Genomic DNA, 18,733 nt, shown 5'->3' on the forward strand with positions numbered 1-18,733 from the left:
TTGCCCTGCATAAACAATCAGAGCTTGGAATTATTGGAGACAGAAGTTAAGGTCATCAAAGTTAATAGGTTATTTTTTTCCTGTTATTTTTTCAAGTGTGTATTGTAACATCTGTGAAATAGTGTTGCTCTCTATTAAGCTATCAATACTAGTCCATTCATACGAAACTTATAACCATTCAAAATGACTATTAGTGGCTCCATGTAACTGATCAAGTATTATGAGCAGATACCTCATGGAGAACCCCAGTTGGGTATGTGGCCATCAGCTGGGATTTCCATGCTTGGATCACTCTTTCAGAGAGACATCTTTCATATAGCCTTTGCTAGGAAAAGGCATTCTTCCTGTTAAGATATTTTCATTTTGATTTTTTTTTTCTAAAATTAATCTTGAAAACATAATGGGGAACAATGGTAGGGATAAAAATATGAAATTTGTAGGAGCGAAGGAGTAATTGGTATTTGCCAGGAATTTGTAGTCTTCTTAATGTTCATTTAATGTCTTAGTCTTAAAGTTTGAGTAAAACTTCCTCTGTGCTATATCAGAGATGGGTTTTATAAGCAGGTTTTTGCTCAAAAAGTAAACAGCATGAAATATTTGCAGGATGAAGTTTAGTGTTTACGGGGAAAAATTCTTCTATATGTAGTATTGATGTACTTTACTTCTTTTATATTAATTTCAGTAAAATAGTTGGGAAAGAAGAAAAATAAGAGTTGGAGGATCCGACCATGCAAGTGAGAATCTTGCTCGGGAATAAATATAGCAAAGTGGTTATGAATCAAGTAAAGTACTTTAGAATCCAATGGCAAAAAAACCCACATAAAATGTAGAAAAATTTTTTTAAATGGTAGGGTGCTTAAAATAACACAAAAAAACAATCCAACTTTTAACCAGTATTTTTCAATCTGTGGTGGGTTGACCCTGGCTGAGGGCCAGGTGCCCACCAGAGCCGCTCTATCACTCCCCTCTTTCATTAGACAGGGGAGAAAAGGTACAATGAAAAAAAAAACACTTACGGGTCCAGATAAGGACAGGGAGAGATCATTCTCTAATTATCATCACGAGCAAAACAGACCGAACTTAGAGAGGGAATTCATCTTATTTATTACTAAGCAAAACAGAGTAGAGGAATGAGAAATAAAACCAAATCTTAAAAACACCTCCCCCCACCCCTCCCATCTTCCCGGGCCCAACTTCACTCCCGGCTTCAACCTCCGCCCCCCCAGCGGCACAGGGGGACGGGGAGTGGGGGTTACGGTCAGTTCATCACGCGGTGTTTGTGCCGCTTCTTCATCCTCAGGGGGAGGACTCCTCTCATCGTTCCCCTGCTCCAGCATGGAGTCCCTCTCACGGGAGACAGTCCTTCACGACCTTCTCCAACGTGAGTCTCCTCCACGGGGTGCAGTCCTTCAGGAGCAGACTGCTCCAGCGTGGGTCCCCCACGGGGTCACAAGTCCTGCCAGCAAACCTGCTCTGGCCTGGGCTCCTCTCTCCACGGATCCACAGGTCCTGCCAGGAGCTTGCTCCAGCGCGGGCTTCCCACGGGGTCACAGCCTCCTTCAGGTGTCTCCACCTGCTCCGGCGTGGGGTCCTCCACGGGCTGCAGGTGGAATCGCTACACCCCCTCATCCTCCCTCCCTGGGCTGCAGGGGGACAGCCTGCCTCACCATGGTCTTCACCACGGGCTGCAGGGGGATCTCTGCTCCGGCGCCTGGAGCACCTCCTCCCCTCCTTCTGCACTGACCTTGGTGTCTGCAGATGTTCTTACATCTTCTCACTCCTCTCTCTGGCTGCAAAGCGCTCTCTAACTGTTTTTTTTCTTTCTTATACTATGTTATCACAGAGGCGCTGATGGGCTCGGCCTTGGCCAGCGTTGGGTCCATCTTGGAGCCGGCTGGCATTGGCTCTGTCAGACACAGAGGAAGCTTCGAGCAGCTTCTCTCAGAAGCCACCCCTGTAGCCCCCCCTGCTACCAAAACCTTGCCACGCAAAACCAACACACAATCTTAGCAGATTTATTTGGGAGGAGAATATTCAGGGAAAAATATTTTGTAGGAACAGTACGAGTATTACCACTCCAGTAGTTTCTGGCTTTGCTTTTAATTTCGTATGTAAACTATTTCAGGGGCATTTTTATTTCCTGCAGGACAGTGAAAGTGGTAGAGAACTTAAAAAGTCTCTTAGTAGTCATAAAAAAACCCTTCTTCCCTGAGAATTGTACCCTTATTCTGAATATTGCAGTTTTCTAATATCCTGCTGTGGCTGTTGAACAAACTGTCACGTGGATGTTACCATTCTGTGCCTCTGTGGATGGTTGGTAGTTATTTCTGGATAGGTGTCACTTTCTGCTTGTAACTCTTCTACCGAGATGCACTTTGTCTTTTCTGAATTGAGGCCTTATTTCTAGCTTTTTGCACTGTGCTTGAAAAACCTTACTTTATTCTTGCAGATGTGGCAGCACTCATTAACGGGCTACATAACAGTGGTGCAACGCTCCGAAAGCACAGGCCAGTGAACTAGAGAGGTCTTGTAAGTTGCTCAGGCTGCATGAGTGGCACAGAAGAAAAAGAAACAATCACGGTAGTATTTAGTGATATTGTCTCAATGTTTGGCTTTGTTTTTTCTCTGCATTTCATTGTTTGGGAGACTTTTACATTCCAAATCCAGGCTTGTTTTGTGCTGCTGACTGGTGAGCTTCTTGCTGTTTTGTGTACTGGGGGTGTTGCAATTTCTGTTGGCTCTTCTTGATATTCACCAACTGACAGCAATTGCAATAGATTGGAGTCCACAGCTTGGTAAGATCGAAGCTCTGGACTCGTAACTGTCTGCTTGGCCCCAGCATCAACTCTGTGTTTTGTGGGATGTGCACCTTTCCTGGTGCTTTTTGGTAGTTCCCTTGGTATACTGTAGGATACAGATTCCCTGCTTTTGTCTTTTCATTCTTTGATAGCAGAGGAGCGAGAGTGTCATTTGGTGGCGCAGTTAAATCTTGTTTGTTGCAGAACAGTATCAAGGTTCAACAGTCATCATTACATATTTAAAATTGCACTGTGAATGTGTGCCTTATTTTTAGACTTGCAAAGATGGGTTAGTGTTAAAATACTGGAGTACCTGGGACAAATGGTGCTCTGTATCCCCTGCTATGGAGGGAGTGATGTCTCGGAGAAGTCCAGAAATGGCATCTAAGGGAATGTCATAATCCATTGTGCTAAAACCCACTGGTGCCTCTCTTTAAGAGCTGGCAGTAACAGCAGTTTAACTGTGCCAACTAGTCCATCACTTCCCTAATTAATCCCATGCAACTTTGAGGAAATTGAGAACCTCCCAATACATAAAAATACCATGTTGGAGTGCACCATATACCAAATGTTACTCTGCTGACTTATTTTAGAACAGTCTTTTCAATACTAAGTTTGTCATGTCAAACATTTTTGGTTTGTGTTTATTCCCGGGAAGGTTTTCATGGCACAGTTAAGTCATCAAAAGTCAGAAAATGCCAACATTTAGGATTACATCTACCTCATCATGTGGAGGCTCTGCCTGAGTTCAGAAACACCTCCGGAGCACTCCCATGACAAGGCTGTTTCTCACCATGTGCAGCAGATTCTTGCTTAACTGTGCCCTCGGACCTTTGCAAAGAGGAAAAGGAAAACCACAACAACTCCCTTCACACACATGGGTGCATCTTCACCTGAGGCTGCAGCTCAGGAAGACACGTGGCTCGAGATTGACGTTGTCAGAGGTTATGTGTGGTGGTTACGACATGAAGATGAGTTGTATTGTGGTTTAGCCCCAGCCGGCAGCTGAGCAACACGTGGCCACTTGCTCATGCCTCCCACGGTAGGATGGGGAGGAGAATCAGAGAAAAAGGTAAAACTGGTGGGTTGGGGTAAGGACATTTTACTGGGACAGCAAAGGGAGAGGGAAATAATGACAACAGTACTTGTGTATCACCCACTTTGTACATTCTCTTACAATGCAGTTTGCTCACCACCAACCTGATGCCCAGCCCGTCCCCAAGCAGTGATTCCCCCCCTCCCTGGCCAGCTCCCCTCCTTATATACTGAGATGATGTCATATGGTGTGGAATATCCCTTTGGCCAGTTTGGGTCAGCTGTCCTGGCTGTGTCCCCTCCCAGCTTCTTGTGAAAATTAACCCTATCCCAGCCAGAAACCAGGACAGCATGGACAAATCCTTCAACTTTCGTCCTAAGCAAGTTTTTCAGGCTACGTGGAGTTCCGAGATGTCACGGCTCAGTAAACTTTAATAGCAAGAGGGTTTTATCACAGATTACACGAGAACAGAGGATATGGGCAGTTGCACTAAATCCTGTTGCCCCATGGATTGCTTGCAGTTGCTCATAACCCTCACATGGTTGGATTGTTTTGTCAACTCGTGTCTGATGGATGCACTGCTTGCTTAAGCAACCCCTTACTTGTTTTTGTCAAACTGGGTCCTACTATTAAGCAGATAGGACTGCAGCTTGACTAGCTGTGCACACAGCTATATCTGAAGTGAGAGCTGCATTTTCCTTTGATTTTTCCATGAGGCCGAGTTTGTAGAAGATAGCATCTCGCAGTAGCGAAACTTTCACAGAATCCATTTTCTGCAGTGCTCTTGCATAGAGCTAATTATTACTGAGTTAAATCTGTAGGGGTGCTGAGAATGTTTTCACCCTTGAGTAACAAAAGTGATTCCACAGAAGGGAAAAAAGAGGTCAGTATTTTGAGAGCCGAGGGGACAATCTGGACAAATCCATTTGGACAGTCTCACTAAGATGTCACGCACATTCACAGAAAATCACTATTAACATCAAAAACATCTAGAGAATCTGCAAGTATCTTTTTTTGATAGCACAAATGGTTCATCTACTGTTAAAAATGTTGCTGAGCAAGCTGGACATAATAGCAATTATCAGCAGTCAGAAGTGATAGGTCTCAGGATATGTAAGTGGGAACTTTCCATATGTGGTTCTTTTTCAAATGACACTTGAATGTTCAGCCAGTGGAGGGTGTATTTGCTGCTTTTTAGCCCTTACTGTTTTGAAAAACACTTATAAAGGAACAAATACATTTAGGGGAATAACTCCTTTAAAATATTCATCTTAAAGGAATAAAGAATGGGCTTAGCAGGAAAGGACTACGTTACTAAGAGAGATCCATTTAGAGCTGGGTAGCTAGACAACACTTTATAAATAAGATTGCCTAGAATGTTTTGCAGAAATGCTTGTTGTAACATTTGGATAAACTCTTTTTTTTAATTGCAGACCTTAATTATGAATGAATTATTTTAATTTCTTAAAATAAACATGTGAAAGGGTCTGTGTGTGTGTGTGAGACAAAGTGACCTCGAAGTTTGACTGACAATAAAGCCTGCTTTATTGGTTGTGAATAGAATTTGGACATCTTGTGTTGGCAGAAACTTGCAGTAATTTACACCAGGTTCTGTAATCTTTTCTTTCTTGAACGGGTTTCCCAGGTGGTGGAAGGAGCTCTTCCCAGCCCTCTCCTGGAGGCAGAGAGTTCGCAACACAGCAACTGTCCAAACTGTAAATAGAAATGTAGGATACGAAAGAAATGTCTTAGAAAACAGTTACCCATTGAAAAAGGAGTTGTGCAAGCTCATATAATAAATAGATCTATTTTAATCTAGTTGTGATGGGGAAAAAACCAACCACATAGCGCTCTCTTGTTTACTAAAAGGCAGAGGTACAATAATACAGGTTGAAACTACGCCGTAATCTGCTGTACCAAGGTATGCAAAAAGTAAAGATATAAAATAGCTATATGATATTTGTGATTGCTGTATGTGGAGATATATATATATATATAAACAGCCACAGGCAAGCAAAGTAAAATGAAATTAGTCAAAAATGCTAGTTAATATAGCTCATCCTACAGGCCTCCCTTAAAAAGGCATTAAAAGAAAAAAAAGGCAAAAATGTCTGATGGCTGTAAGAATATGGTTTGTGCTCCCCCCTGCCCCTTTCTCCAGGGTTCCTCAATGCTGAGGAATGATCCTGCTCAAAATGCTGCAATTTGAAGGATGCATTAAACAAGTCAGTTCTTCAGTCCTCACTGAAAGTCAGATAATCCCTTGGTACGTTTAAAAAAGCAAAATGTAACTCCCACTATCCTACCTGAGACTTCTTCAGCTAATAAAATAGGTACCGATGTCTGGAGTGTGCGAGTGAGATAATTATATCTGTTGATAATGGCTGCCACATTTATAAAAACAGTTGCAGTGCTAACAGCATCTAATTCACTACGCTGTGAAACACTGAGTATCATGACTTGGAAAAGTGTTAGTGTGAATTGGTTTTGTAAAAAAAAAAAAAAGATGTGTTGTCTTTCCCACACAATTCTTTCTGACAGATTGGTTACACCCTATCCAGGGCAAGAAAAATTGATGTATATTATTATTTTTTACAAACCTAGGTGTTTGGGGTGCAGTGTCTGTGCTGCATTAGTGATGCACCAGAAGGATTTTTGGCTTAATGAAGCAGCTTAATAGGAACATATATCACTTCAGCTGTGCTTTATGTTTCAAAAAGTTGCACAAAAGTTAGCCGTACCTTTTCGTGCTCACATTTCTACAAGCGGGCATCTTCTGCGTGATAATCAAATGTGATACACTGCATGGGTGTAAGAGGGCGAAATTCGTCAATTATGCCGTTACCCACTAGGGGGACCCATCGTTATGACTAAAAAGTGGGATCTGAAGTCATAAAAACAAAACCAGCATAATCAAATGTCAGGTGGAATTTTTATACCAGAATCTTTTCGCTCTCTGTGTGTACGTGCACCTTAGAAACTTGTGGGCCTCTTCCACCCATATAATAGCGATTTTACAACTCAGATGCAACTTCTGTGCAGCACAGATAAGAACTGAGCATTTTGCACGTACCAAAAGTTCATGTTTCTGTGTTGGGCCACCTTGCAACTGTGTTCTGAAATAAAAATCGTCAGAAAAAAGATTTAATTGCTTGTGATGTGCAGAGTTTACTGAGAAAATACATACTTGTTCAAAGACGGGCTAGTCACTTTGTTTTCTTTTGTTCCCGGGCGGGGTGGCGTACAACTGTTCTTTTTTTCTGTCCTGACAACCAAATAGCTCACCCATGTCCGAATTATTTCCTGCCTCAAGCATTCACCCTCCTTTACTCTGGGCTTTGCCGCTGCGTGCCCTTCTTTTCAAAAGGCTGCTCGCAAAATCATCTCTCAAGCCCTCATCTCCCCTGGGCTGGACTCGCTTTTCTCGTCCTGTCTGCGCTGTGCCTGCCTCCTGTCCCTGAGATGCTGCAGCGAGCAGGGTCTGTCCATGGCTGTCCCTTCGCTCACGACCTGTCCCCTGTGCGGTGCCGCTCTCAGCATCCTCTGACCTCCCATGGGCACCTCCGGGCTTGGCTTCTCTGTGAGGGAAATTCTCTTTCCCCTTCCGTTTCACCAAGCCCTGTCACAAACCCTCACCTTGTGCAGGTAGGTGAGGGGAGAGCAAACTAAAAAATAAAAATAAAATTTTAAAAAAATTTAAAAATACGCAAACAGCATTAAAACAGTCTGGAAATTTCTTTTTTTTTTTTTTTTTTTGATCAACGGTCACTTCATCTGGTGGTGTTATGCCTTTCCTCCTCTGCCCCCATCTGGGTCCTCTTTTATTGTCTTTTGTCTTGTGTCAAGATGAATTTGGCATCCAAGCTCTGAAAATTTGGGGACAGCGTGTTTCTTGGGTGTGCCAAAAGAAAAAGCCATGGAAATTATTGCTTACTGCCTAGACTGAAGTTGTTTTAATATTGCTTCTAATGCTACTAGTAACCATGTGGGTTTTTTCTCAGAAAGAATGCAAAGTTTTATTAGTTCTTGTTATTTCACACATTTAATATTTTAAATTCTTCTCCTAGGTGTGATGGGGATACAATACAGTAATTTTTCTTTTTTTGACAAAGAGCATATTAATTTAAATATGCTCAAATGAGTGAAAATTTATCTTGAATTAGTTTTTACTTACGTAAAATTTTCTCCCCTGCATAAGACACTGATGAGCAATTGTGCTGCGTGACCATTTAAAGAAGCGTTTCAGCAAAGTGCCTATGTGGTTCCTCTCAACGGCCCTTTTTCACACGTTGTGCAGAGCTTTGGGACGAAATATTCAGATCACATCTAAGTAACTAATGGATCTGCAGCTTGATTTCCACAATGAACCACAGGAGGTGGGCATCTCAGTCACCAGGGTCTCAGCCCTTGCATGTAACGGACTCTAAAATCCCTCTGCTACCTCTGGAAAATACGCACCCGCATGGCCTGGGGAGCGACTTGAACTTCCTAAATGATGTAGTTGCTTTTGCAATTATTGCCCTCATCCTGTGCAAAAAATCTTGATATTCTACATGTGGCAGACCTACAGGTATTTTTATTTTACTGTGTATTTATTATTCATGTGAGTTTAAAAAGGGGATAGAAACAAACTGCAGACAATTTTGTGAGGTTGTGATAAGGTTGAAGGATAAATTTGCACCCACTTTTCCCCTATTGATATTACGGTACCATGTGGTGATGAACCTGATGTTGGCTGTTTTGTGTTAGTCTTTGTGCATCCAGCACGAATAATAATGTCAAATAAATGTCAAATATGGGTGTGGAAGGCAGGAACCTTCTCACTTCAGTGAGATGAAACATGACGGATGGCAGAAACATGGAAAAGGTGTTTTCAGCTTGGGTAACATTTTGCAAACAGAGTGGAAATTAAATGCATATAACGTTTGTAGTCCTGCAGTGCTGGGTCAGTCTAGAGACCTAGCCCACACTGTTGCACTGGAGCGGTTAGAGGGGCAGCGTCAGGACGGAGCACGGTGGGTGAGGTGTCATGCCGGTGGGTGCTGCAGAAGGGACATCATCTTGGGACATCATCGTCGTCTTGCTGCAGCCGTGCAGTCTCGTACCTTGGTGCTCTCCTACCTTTTCCTGGTGGATTAAGCCAGATAAGGTGCAAACTCACACTCCTTCTGCATCTTTTGTTACGGAAGCACTCGTTTTTGGCACGGGGGCTTCAGAGACAGAAGGGATGTTGACATCTGAAATTACTGCATCTTTGCACCAGCCTAAAATTTGTTGAAACCTTGTGTCGCGCTCATTAAAGTTTGAGCTGATACCTGTAGCCTGGCTTCTTCTTAAGGTTCAGACGAGGTGGCAGAGCTGTCACATCTCCTGTTGCAGCCCGAGGGAGTTGTTGAGAGGGTCTGGGGGCTCCCAGTCTTTGTATTGGGGTAGTTTGAGGGGCCCTCCATGGGACCCTTCCGCAGACAACGCCAGCCACTGAGTTCGCGCCACCACACTGAGCACGTCAGGCTCGTTTGCGGTAGGACACATGCTTAAATGCAGAGAAATGTGTTAATTCACATTCTGTTCTACAAAAAAAGAACAATGTATGCAATATAGTAGGAAATTACTAACTGTGGAAACTGTTTTTAGGCTGCTGTGAAGATTTGTGATCAATAAGAAATGAGATATAAAAGAATAAACGAGCTGTAATGGCCCAATAATAGTAATATGACCTTGGCTTAATTCAGCACAAGCTAGTAGCATTTCATTTCTTATTGCTGCTGATTGCTAAATGACCACCTAAAACACGCAGGGCATAGGTATTCATATCAGATTTCATTTGCGATCATTGAAAGGTTATTATTTATTTGCATTGACATCTAAAAATCAAAATTACCTCAATGTGCTGTTAACTGGCTTTGATTGCAGTCTTTAAAATATGTGTTTTAAAAAAACCAGGAACCTGGTGGCTGCTTCTGAGGCTGTTTTCAGCTTTGGAAAGAAATATTTAAGTGGAAGGGTGATGATGCTAAAATTAATAAACTAAGGAATCTCTACTCTGGAGGGACCGACAGAAATGTGTGTGTTCTGAAATTGATTAAAATGCATTCTCTTTGGCTAGAACCGAATTAGTGCCAAAAGAGTGGTCTCCAACTCATGTGGAAGATTTATTTCGCTATTTATTTGTTTGTTTTCATAGCTTACAAAATCTCTGTGTAAATAAACAAAATACCCGAAATCCAAACTAGGCAGGTCAGCAGAACTGTTTACTCAGCCCAATTAAGGGTACAATTAAAAAAAAAAATACAAACAAGAATATAATTATTGCAAGTTCTTACTATTTTTTTGAAAACTGTTCTTGGTGTCTGACAGTTTCCTACTCTTAATTGATATTCTGAGACACTATATTGAGACATTAATATGGCTCAAGAATCCCTCATTTCAATTACTGTAATGTTAACTGCATTTTGAAATAAATACAAAGTTTCATAAACTGTAAAATTACTTAAAATTTGCTGTTTTCCATGAACACCTGCTTTTCCTGCTCATTAGAAGCAAGCTTTGTGAATACTAATTGGCATCCTTACTGAGCCCCGCAGCTTGATCCAGAAGCGTGTGATGGATTTTATTTCTTTGCTATACTTGCATTTTGAAATCTTACCTTACGAAAGAAAAACAAACGTAAAGTAGGAATTCAGAAAAAGGAATTCAGACAATCCATCAGGATCTACTAACTTGCCATTTCATCTAAATATAAAATATGCACAGCAGTTGTACAACTGTATGTTTATATGCAGCTCTGCATTTTCGACTGAAAAAGAGAGCTTTCTTAATATAGCCTAAAGTGTGATTTCGCTTGGAAAAGTGAATCTGTAAACTTAGTATCATGTTTATTGTCTTAATGATTCTCAAATTCCAGGCTTGATTTGTACACTGGCACGGCAACTTGTTTGTCCTAACTCAGTCTGAGGTCAGCAAGTCTAGCCATGTTCAAGGGCCCGAAATTAATGCGATAGTACATCTGTGGGGACGGTTGCGTAATTCAACGTCTTATCAAGTCACCACATCAATCCAGGGTTGCGGTACACAGGACTATAAAAATGCTGCTGCCTTTCCCCAAGTTTCTCCACCCTGCATTGTGTTTTGCTGTCCTCCTCCCTTCTTTCCACACAAAAGGGAGTTCACGGAAATGCCTGGTTTGCCCCCAAACTGCTAACCTTTGCAAGAAAGACTGGGAAAGCAGCAAGGCTTTCAAAGGAAGGAGGTACTTGTCTTGTGTCTAACCTAAGGCTAGGCTGTGTTAAAGGAGTCATTCAGCAGGAGCAGCATCCTTCTCCACGCAGCCTCCCAGACGGATTTGAGCCGTCACGGTCCCGTCCCTGGGGGGATGCCTGTGCTTGGTACCTGGGGCAACCCTGACATCTCTGCTGGGAAGTGCTGTCACGAGGCATGGAGAGCCCATCTGTGGTTCCTTCTGATGCCACTCTGAAGACAAGTGCAAGTTACTGTGATTATTAACGCTGTGGTTGTGTAATGCACTAATGCATAGAACTTTTGTTCATAAACATGATAACAAACAATTGACTCGGCCCTCAGGAAGGGGATGGTGCACTAGTCCTGGTACCATGTAACCCAAGGTGGAGCAGATTCTTGAGCACTGGGTGGCTACCATTGCAGTCTCAGTTAGGATGCAAATGTAATTTTTTTTTTTTTTAATAAATGCATTTTGAATGACATCACAGGGTGCTGCTTCAGCATTGTGTAACAAGATCATTTGGTTCCAGCTAACAGGATTTGACTACCCATTATACTGCAGGATAACTCAGTGGATGTCCTGCCCAGCATCTACACAAACCACTTTTCCATGCTGAAAAGTTTACTTGCTTTTATGAAAGGTCTTTGGTGTTAGGTTGTTGTTTTTTGGTTGGTTTGTTTTTGTGTTTTTTTTTTTTTTTTATTTTAAATACCTTTCTTTTGGAGTGTTGAAAAATCTGAAGAGAAATTAAGTTGTTGCTGAAAAATCAAACAGGCTGCCATCCCTTTTTCTTTTCTGGGCTAAAGTCCAATTTTGCACAGCAGTTGCAAAGAAAAAGCAAACGCATCACTAGATTCAGTGAGAAATATTGTAACAGTATGTAATCTATGTCAAGATAAAATTGCTTTGTGATTTACATTACAATAAATCCTGACCTTTAAGTGCTGCAGACTAAGCTAATCTGCAAAGTACTTTATTCTATCACTGAATCAGCGTGTGAAGTTCCAGCAAAATGACGGTATTCATCCCACTGTGGTGCTGCTAAAGAGCACGTAGGAAAGCAGATCATGGTGCATCATTCCATGTGCATCACAACAGTGATGTAATTGAACTATCTAGTATGGATTAATAGAGTTACTTGCTACTGCTCTAGGAAGAATAAATCAGTATTTTTTATAAATGCAGAGCATATAATATTTAAATTGACATAAATCAGGACATTTAGAATTAAGCTTAAAAATCTGGGTTGACTTTCTAACATTAATTCTCTAATAGCTTATTCCCTCTCTCTCTCTCTTGCTTCCCTCATTTATTCTGTTTTCTTTTTTTTTTTAAGGACAACAACTTGTGTGTCGGCATAGATATTTCAGCCTTAGTTTAAATTTTTTGGCCTTTGTCTCCTGAAATCTCACTTAGAGCACTGTTTGGGTGTAGTCTTTCGTTGTTGTGTCGCCTCTGGTACTTGTTCTTTTTTTTGTGGAAAAAAAAGCTCCAGAATGAATATTTCAGGGATTATTTAATTATGTATTTACCCAATGGTTCTTACCAGAAAACATAATATTCACCAGATTGAGTAAGTAGGTAATCAAGTAGTTATTAAAACAGGAATTCTTGACACATTATCCCATAACACAGCAGTGAAGTTTATTGTGTCATGGTCTACTTGGAGCACTTTTAGCCTATGTATTTATACGTGCACTTAGAGGCAATCTTATTATAAAGCACTTAGGTCTAGTGAGCCCATCAGATTTGCAGACTAGGAATGTATTATAAACTCTGTAATTTTGCATACAGAGCATTGCATGCTGTGAAACTAACAGCTCTTTAAAGCTTTTCATGTTACTGATAGACCACCTTGCTTTAACATCTGCTGAAACATTGGGAACAACCTAATACCAATGGAAAAAAAGGTTTATCTGTGTCTTTCTCCAGTCTTTGCGTCACACCACGTTTTCTTTTTTAATTTCATTATATGTGGTATTCTGAGACCCCTCATATTGTCTGATATGTGTCAATGCGTGTCTGGTATCTTGGAGCTTTCATTTGTCTGTCTATCATTCATTGCACCATTTGAACAGGATGTACGTATATATAATGTATACTTGTTATGAACATATATTTATACATATTCTTTTTCTTTTTTGTTGGTTGTGCATATATGTGTGTGTGTGTGTGTGTATTCACATATAAATAAAACAACCAGTTAAGAGTATTTAAGCCTGCATCTGGATCTGATAAACTGGGACAAGCCAGGAAGAAAGAGAAGAGGCTGCTAGGAAAGAGATGCTGAAGACAAAGATGGGCGCTGATGTTCAATGTTACAGAGAAGGATAAAAAGTTAAATGGTGGAAGGACAAGGGAAAAGCAGTGTCATGAGAGGAAGGGCTGCATAAGCTAAGTATTCTAAACTATAAATAAATGGCAAGTTGGTTGGCAAAATAAGTTTTCCAGATTTACTGAAGCATAAGTGAATTATCTTCTAAATATTTTACTCTTATTTTACAGCTACATGTTGTTAAGTTATGGCAGAATCTCTTTGTGTCTCTGGGGAACTAGAAGCAAAGAAGGTAGCCATTAGGTGGAGGGATTTTTTTTTGATCTAAAGTTTTTAACATTTTGATTTGAAGTCACCTGTAGGTGTCTAAGCATAGAAGTTATAAAATACTAAACCGTGGTCGTGCTGTGCTGTTCTGCCTGAAACACATGTCAGTCCATTTGATTTCCTCACTGCTGAGTGTGCAGGTTTGTCTGTTAGATTTAGTTATGGATGATGGTGTAAATATGGAAAAATGTCCATGGGAGGCTTTGGCCCATCCATAACATCCTGGGAGGTCCGGGGGAATAGCACAGATGTAACTGTCACCCCGCATGGATCTCTAGTTGACATCTAAAATGCAAGATGAAGAGGAGCTCCATGCAGATAGGTGGAAGCATCATATACAATACACCTGCCATAGTTAACAGAGTGCAGAACAGAGTTCACTGAGGAATTTCTGATTTATTTTTTTTTCTCCTTAAGGCCAATTTAGAAGATGTTTAAATCAGTGATTTTACAACAAAACCATTTTCTGAAAATGGTCTCTTTGATTATATTTTAATTAAGAAATTTTTGACAGAAAATTTTGAAATTGCTAGACTAAATCAATTTGACATTTTTTAAAATTAAAAAAAATCCCAGTTCAGCAATCCAATCCAAACAACTTCTTTGGAAACTTAGGGTAACTACAGCTTAAAAGCAGCTAATATTAAAATGGAAGTTTTAGAAAGTTTGGAAAAGGGGAGAATCAGAGAAATTTCTCAGATTTCAACTGTTGCTTTGTTTATTTTGTTCTTTTGCTCTTGCCTTTGAGGGTTTCAACTGAGACTTCACAGGTTTGACTGCCAGGTCATTAGGAATACGTCTACCTCCAGTGACTGTCCCTGACCTCTGAGACAGCAGCGAAGATGTCAAGGTTACATTTATGCTGATGGACATGTCAAAGACTGATACTGGACCACTAATAGATGCTATAGGAATATTATTCATTTTGAACAGTTTAGATGTGCTGTGCTGGATGCTTCTCACAAAAAAAAAAAAAAAAAAAAAAAAGATTAGACTTTGTTATGTCATTTCAGTAGGATCAGGTTGAATAGCTGCTTGTGATGAAGAAACCAGTGGCTGGTGGCCAATGCTTTTTAAAGCCCCCTCCTGGACTTTCTGATGTCCTTTGCCTCTGTAAGTGCCTTCAGAGGAAAGCTGGCTCACCTGGAGCCAGGTCAGGAGGTGTGTTAGCGATCGGTGAGGCCAACCAAGCAGTCATCTGGGCACGAAACTGGAAGGTTATGAAAAGAAATGGAGACATTGCTGTCTCATGCTTCCAGTTGGCAGGGAGCTCTCTGCTTCAGAAACGCAAAGGTTTGGGGAAAACCCTGTTTTCCTGAGTGCTAACTCAGTGGGGGCCTTCCACGGGAAAGAGAAAGAAGATAAGGGGTCTTGCGCTGAGAATTTTTGCTGGGTTTGCTCGTTGCATCCCCTTCCCTGCGGTACTGTGTTTCTCTGTTCATTACTCCCCACGGTCGGTAGCTGTGCTTCCAGTACCTCCAGGCGAAGACATGCATAACCCTCTCTGCCCATTTGGTAGCTGGTTTCCAAGACAGGTTATTTAGCAGCCTTCTCTTAACCTCGATCTTCTAAACAAAGTGCACATCACCATCATCTGAAATGGGCCGGCAAAGCAGTTTTCTCAAAATAATAAGTATCAAAGCCTCTCTGGACAACTGGTTGTGCCTGTCCATTTGCATGATGGTTTTACAACAGCTTGTCCTGAGATGTTCCTTTGCTTCCATTCAATATGACCTTAAATATTTTAGCAGGGCTTAAAATAGAGGACTCTATCAATTTGATCAAAGTTAGTGGGATTTTGTTTCTCCTTCCTATTCATCTATATTTTTCACTATCTATTGCACAGCAGCTGCATTTTTTTGTAAGTTTCTGGATATATTTTTTAAAAAAGCTTATTTTCAAGCAAACAAAAAGACAGAATGACAAATGCAAATTGTTTTCCCACTTCATTTAAGAGTCCTTGGTCACCCCCAAGAGCTAGCTAATACCAGCATGCTGCAGACTGCTGACCTCCTAAATGATACCATCCGCTTCCTGCCAGTTCATGTGGGTATCACTCCTGGGATAACCCACCAAACTGAGTTATTTCTCACAATAATAAAAAAAAAAAGAGTGGCTTTGTGGGACAGAGGATCTTTAATTCCCCCTGTGAAGACAGCAGCTGTGTATTTCTTTTAACCTCAGCAATACATTTGCAAAGGTTCAGAAAATTATGACTGGAAGGAAAAAGCCTAGACTTTTTCTCTTTTTTTTTTTTTTTTTTTTTTTCTGTGCAAGATGAAAAGAGATATTTTCTTTTCCAGGGAACAAAGGCTTGTGCATGCAGCCATAAGCCTCCTCCCATTCATCAGTGGTTTGGGAGGGGTGAGCGCAGAAAGCTGCGTTGTTTGCTGGCTGTGGCTCTCCCCATGTGTGGTTTGGTGGAGCTCCATCGCTTGGCCGGGACTGTGAATGTAAGTGGATTTGTGATTTTCACCCACTGGGCCAGGCTGGGCTTATCTGTTACAGGCAGCATGGCATCAGCTTGCAAAAGTGGATTTTGAGGTGCAACTGCTTGTTGGGGAGAAAACAATATCAAAATCCCAAGCAAAAATCGGCAGTCCCAAGCGAAATATAGGCTGGGCAGAGAGTGGGCTGAGAGCAGCCCCGAGGAGAAGGACTTGGGGGTATTGATTGATGAGAAGCTCAACATGAGCCGGCAGTGTGCGCTGGCAGCCCAGAAAGCCAACCGTGTCCTGGGCTGCGTGTCCAGCAGCGTGACCAGCAGGTCGAGGGAGGGGATCCTGCCCCTCTGCTCCGCTCTGCTGAGACCCCCCTGCAGTGCTGCGTCCAGCTCGGGGGTCCCCAGGACAAGAAGGACACGGAGCTGTTGGAGCGAGTCCAGAGGAGGCCACGGAGGTGATCCGAGGGCTGGAGCACCTCTGCTATGGAGACAGGGTGAGAGAGTTGGGGTGGTTCAGCCTGGAGAAGAGAAGGCTGCAGGGAGACCTTAGAGCCCCTTCCAGTCCCTGCAGGGGCTCCAGGAAAGCTGGAGAGGGGCTGGTGACAAGGGCAGGGAGTGACAGGCCAAGGGGAATGGCCTGAAGCTGCAGGAGGGGAGATGGAGATGGGATGGGAGGCAGAAATCCTTCCCTGTGAGGGTGCTGAGGCCCTGGCAGAGGTTGCCCAGAGAAGCTGTGGCTGCCCCTGGCTCCCTGGCAGTGTTCAAGGCCAGGTTGGATGGGGCTTTGGGCAACCTGGGCTAGTGGAGGGTGTCCCTGCCCATGGCAGGGGGGTTGGAACCAGATGATCTTTAACGTTCCTTCCAACGCAAACCATTCTGTGATTCTATGATTCTATGAAAATGAAATCCCCAGCACAGGAGATAAGGACAGTAAGAAAGTGCAAACCACTCTCTCCTGCAATTTACTGCTGTGTTGGTGTCCCTAGATCCCCACTGATGATGACTATACGTAGGCTAAATGCTCACACAATGAATTTTCTATCTAGCCATTATGGCTTTTGATGGTGTTGAAAGTCCAGGTCATTTCTGAACCAGGTCTTCCTACCTCCTCCCTGTGAGCATCCATCCTGGCTGGCATATGGTGCTCCTTCATCCCTGCTCACCTTTCCATGCTTGGCCCCACAAGCCCTCCACCCTCACAAGCGGTCACCCTCCCATCTGCAACAAACCCACAACCACACGATGACTCTTTGGGTGAATGATTTTTGGTTTCTGTTTCTGATCTGATTTGCCACGGGTAATAATATTTTAATGTGGACAAATGAGTGATTGCTACTTGGCTCCCTCAACTGAATCTCTGTGTTAGTGTCACATCGTTAAGGAATAAATATAGGAGCCTCTCATAAATGATAGTGCACATCATGCTGAAGGATGGGGCTGGGGTGGTAAGACGGAGAAGGGCAAGAGAGGGAAGAAATGGTGTAAAATACAGCAGGATGGAGAGCTGAACTGCCTCATAACCACGTACAGCGTCTTGCCTCCCTGTCATCTGCTTCTGCAGAAAGGACGGTTTCCTGTAGGCTTTTCAACACACCGAGTGCTAGCAATAGCTAAACAGTATGCATTGAATAAAGCCTGTTCAAGTAACCATGATATTGTCACAATTTGGACCTTAAAGCTATTTAGCAATCCCAAATCATTGTCTGTGCATCCCTTTCTCCTCTTTTTATGAGACTGTGTGATTTCACCCTGTTTCTTTATGACTTTTATGGTAGGATCCTGCAAACAACGCTGATACGGAAGTAACACCTGTAGTTGTTTCCTTCCTCCTGTGATACCCAGGAGTGACAATGCTCCTGGAGGAGGAGACCAGTAACGAGCCAACGCACAGTGGTGAAGTGAATAATTGCAGGTGCTGGAGGAGTCGTGCCCACGCATGTTGGGGCACGCTTAGCTCCTTCCCCACCCCCTGCTCCGGCAGGGACCCGCTGCTGCCATGCTGCCCGGGGGAGATGCTCCCCACCTTGCTTCCATAGGATCAGGTCCCCCGGGAGCCTCTGAAACCTCCTCTTGTCTCTCTCCTACCTCTTAAAATTATCTGAGCATCCGGTGTAAATTCAGTGTCTTCTCACCTTTTTTTTTTTTCTTTTCTTTTTGCTTTTTTTTTTTTTTTTTTGGCTGAAAGTTGCCACAGCAGAAATTAATCTGAGATCATGGAAAGAGTCCACTGCTGGAAAGAATGAAACCTGTTGTGTTTTAAGACTTCATGAAGCTATTTTTATGGGCCTCTTTTTTGAAATTTGTGGATTAGGATGGACACACCAACAGTTTGTACTGCTGTAAGGAAGGGGAAAAAAACATGAAAGAACAAATGAACCCTGTGCATACTCAGAAAATAAATGATGAAGGTCTATTCACTGTAGAAATAGTGTTAATATTCCTGGATAAATTACACACAGCTTGAAATAAACAAACATCCACAATAGCAATTTAGATATAATTGTATCTCCTTTTTTATTTAGATTTATACAGTATTAACTGTAGAAAGACCAATAATGTCAAGAACTGTGGAAAAATATTCTTCATTAGGAAAAGACATACTGAAAATCTATTT

This window comes from Balearica regulorum, chromosome Z (genome assembly GCF_011004875.1).
Source record: "Balearica regulorum gibbericeps isolate bBalReg1 chromosome Z, bBalReg1.pri, whole genome shotgun sequence".
Lineage (NCBI taxonomy): Eukaryota > Metazoa > Chordata > Aves > Gruiformes > Gruidae > Balearica > Balearica regulorum.